This window comes from Condylura cristata, unplaced genomic scaffold (assembly GCF_000260355.1).
Source record: "Condylura cristata isolate star-nosed mole 26May11 unplaced genomic scaffold, ConCri1.0 scaffold00009, whole genome shotgun sequence".
NCBI classification, from domain to species: domain Eukaryota; kingdom Metazoa; phylum Chordata; class Mammalia; order Eulipotyphla; family Talpidae; genus Condylura; species Condylura cristata.
The window spans coordinates 35,683,217-35,687,107 of NW_004567110.1; positions in this window are offsets into that span (position 1 = coordinate 35,683,217).

Genomic DNA, 3,891 nt, shown 5'->3' on the forward strand with positions numbered 1-3,891 from the left:
TTATAAGCAAGTTCCAAAGGCCAGCCAAAGTTCAAGTGAAAGGAAGAAGAACCCATCAGTTCGTGAGAGGAGTCTCAAAGAACACAAGGGCATGATATTGTAAATTCATTGCAACCAGCCCTAATGTTAGTGCTCTGTTGATTGGGGGCCTACTCCTTGCTAATCAAAATGTGTATTATATTTTCTCACTCAGTTTTTTTGAACTTGTTTCCAAATTTGTTAATAAGAGATCCATGCTAACTAACAAGTAGCAACAATCTTAGGAGGGAACAGAAGTCTACAGTTATCTGGAACAAATGAAAAAGTTTCATAATTTGTCAATGATCCTAGCTTCCAAATGGCACCTGGTGGATGTGGTCAGAGTAATAATTCTCTTGAGAGTGTGTATGGATTTACACTAGTCCCTGTATGCATCCTTTAAACTTACTCTTTCTCTATGAAGATAATTCCAACTTGTCTTTCCTTACATATGTAGGCAGGTGTTGTTTATGATTTGAAGAGTGCTCTGGTAAGTTGGATATCAGGTAGTCATCAAGCCTCTATCAGTAGTGAAAGCTAAAAACTGCAGCACAACTAACTAAGGAGGGAAAGGATGATAAATTAATTGAGAGAGGATCTGTGGGAATAATGAAGACCTAACAGAGGAGAAAGAGGTTGACAAGATGCTTACGGTAGGTGGTTTGGACCTAATTATAGTTTCTGCAGCCTATTTCCCAATTTACAAAGCTTACACATTTCACGATTATGCAGTTATCCAAAATGTCTTTGAAACCCTGGGCATTAGCTATTGTGATACATGAGATCTAATTATTAAGAATGATATCCTCTGCTAATATCACATAAATTCCTCAGTAATTCTATTCAATACATATTGCTTCCATTTTCTGAACTGACTCAAAATGACTGCAGTGAATCAACGAGAATTTTGCTCCTGAAATTAAGGCATAACAGAGTGTAGCCATAATGGTATCCTTCCCATGTCCATGTCTTATCTGTAAAATCTGCCATTATGATCAATATTTTTTTTTAAAGATTTATTTGTGCATACAGAATTGGGGTACAGGCCAGAGGCTCAGGGGCAGCGAGAGGTTTCACCAGACAGATTAGGGAACAGAACAGGCAGATCGACGAAGTACACTGCTGAGGGGAGCAGCGGGCGGGTCAGGAGAGGTCTGCCACGCCATGTGAACACCTCCAGGGTGGGGATCAAACTCAAGCTGAAATGGCTTTAGCTTTTTAGTGCTGTGCTTTAACCCACTGTGCCACAAGGGAGGGCCTTAACATTTATTTTTAACCAAGTTATAAAATTTGCACTTACTATTTTTGGGGGGAAAAAGTAAGTTTTCACTTTTTTGATCAATTCATCTGATGGATACAGGCATCAATAATTTTAAAAGTTATATAATTTGTATTATAATTTCAGTTTAATGTGAGACAGCGTTGATTCTGATCTCTGCTATTTCCATTATCTGCATTATTGGAGATATCTCCATTATCTCATTACTGACATGACTGACCTTGCTGGCCAGATAGGGAGCCTTTTCCAAAACAGTATGTGCTTTTATCCTGAAACTGCTTGTGTGCTGAACAGAATGCTCCTCTTGAGTTAGGAAATATATACAGGCACCTATAGTTTATTCCACAAATTAAAATCCTTTCCCATTTTATGTCATTGTATGTCATTTCTTAGCTTTTGCAATGGAGGTTTTTAACCTGGAGTTTGAAAATACTAGGTTGTTCACGTCTATGTTTTAGAGAGTCCATTGTCTTTTTTTTTTTTTTTTAAGAAAAGATTTACTTTTACATATACATACAGAACTGGGGTACAGGCCAGATGTGCAGGGTTATGACAGGATTCACCAGAGTGGGGAGCAGAACAGGCAGATCGAGGAAGTACACTGCTGATGGGAGCAGTGAGTGTGACAGGAGAGGTCTGCTGTGCTATGTGGGTGAGCTCCCTGGCCAGGGCTGGAACGCCATCTGAAACGGTTGTGGCTAGATTTGTAGTGCTGTGCTTTAATCGGCTGCACCACTAGGGTGGGCCCCATTGTTTTCTATTTTAATTACAAAAAATTTTGGGTGCAGATGTCTATTATCCTAAAGCAAAGCATCCATAGTGTTAAGCAGATTCTTAGAGTTATGTGAACCTAGTGATTAAAACCATTGTTTACTACTCATGCCAAACTCCATGGCTCAGATAAAATAATCCTTGCATTTTATGGAATTCAACATAAGGCACAGATAATATTTGGAGTATAAATTCCTTACAATATGATTTGTTTTCATTTATTTGCACACTTGGATCTTATATAATGTCCCTTAAACTTTCTACTGAAAAGCCTTTGAAGATTATAAAAATCTTTGCTTTCCTTTAAATTTTCACTTCTATGTGGAATCTGAAAAAAGAAAAACTTGGACTCAAAAACAGGATAGAGAAGTGGTTAGGGTAGACATAAGGTTTGGCAAAAAGTGCAAACTCTTCATGAAAGAACTCTTGATGAATAGCATCTGAAGGCCTTATATACAATAGCATGACTGGTGGATAACACTGTATTATATAATTGAAATGCACCATGAGAGTAGAACTTAACTATTCTCAAAAAAAGAAAGGACATGTGACGTGATGGTAGTGCATATGTGTATCAAATCGTCATTTATAATTTGACCTCAAAAAAAATGATAAAAATAGCTAATATTTTTTGTTAATAAGTTTTGATGTTGCAAAAATAAATTGAAATGTATTAGCATTCAACTCATATCTAAATAAGAACTGGATATAAAAAGAAAACCTACACTGAAACAAAACAAAAATGTTATGCAGTGATGTATGTACGCTGGCATTAACAACGGAACGAAGAATTGACTGCTTTAATTTTGAAAACCTACAAAAGGAGAATCTGAAAATGTATGAATTATTAAAATCTACAATTGCTGTTTGTTCAGAAAAGTGACAAAGGTAATAATGACTTTTCATCTCTAAAGAGCTAGATTTAAAGTGAGTCAGTCTAGTGTGGCTATGTTTAGTGGAAAATCAGATGGCTACCTTATCTACTAATGTTGCTTGTCTACATTTAGCTCTAGAAATAGCATTTGTGTCCTTCAAGAGCTATAGAGGTAGTCCCTGTAGGTCAGAACTTGGATTTGTTTTCAGATGAGAGGTACAGAGAACGTTACCTATTCTGACCACCTGCAGATGATTAGAGAGTGGATGACTTAGGCAGGATTTCAAAAGAACTACAAAGCAGCCACACAAAGATTTTGGACACATTTAGTAAGGCTGAATACCATTGTCCAATTTAGTAATATTGCATAAATGTCCCCCAGAACTTAATGGTTCAAAACAATTACGTTATTATGCTCAAGTATTCCATAGGTCAGGAATTTAGAAAACTTGTAAGTTCTCACCTGGAAGTTCATACTGTTGTAGTCATATTTTGCACCTGGACCTTAGTAGCTGAAGCCTTGATTGGATGAGACATCCATGCTTGCTCTTACATATGGTTAGCAGTTGGTAGTATTGGTGAAGTTCAGCTGGGGCTGACACCCCAAAAGCCTGTACTTGATCTGCCCACGTCTTTGTTTCCTCACAGTATGGGAGCTTTGAGTTAGTTGGATTACCAAGCTGGTGGCTCAGCCCCCCAAAATCCAAGAAGCAAAAGAAACCAAACTGCCTTAAAAGTCACACAGCATTGGGCCCTCCCTGGTGGCGCAGCGGGTTAAAGCGCTGCACTGAGAAGCTGAAGTCACTTCCACATGAATTCGATTCCCACCTGCCCCGGAGGTGACCACATGGCGCGGCAGACCTCTCCTCTCCTGGCCTGCCCGCTGCTCCCCTCAGCAGTGTACTTCGTTGATCTGCCTGCTCTGCTCCCCGCTCTGTCTCTGGTGAAG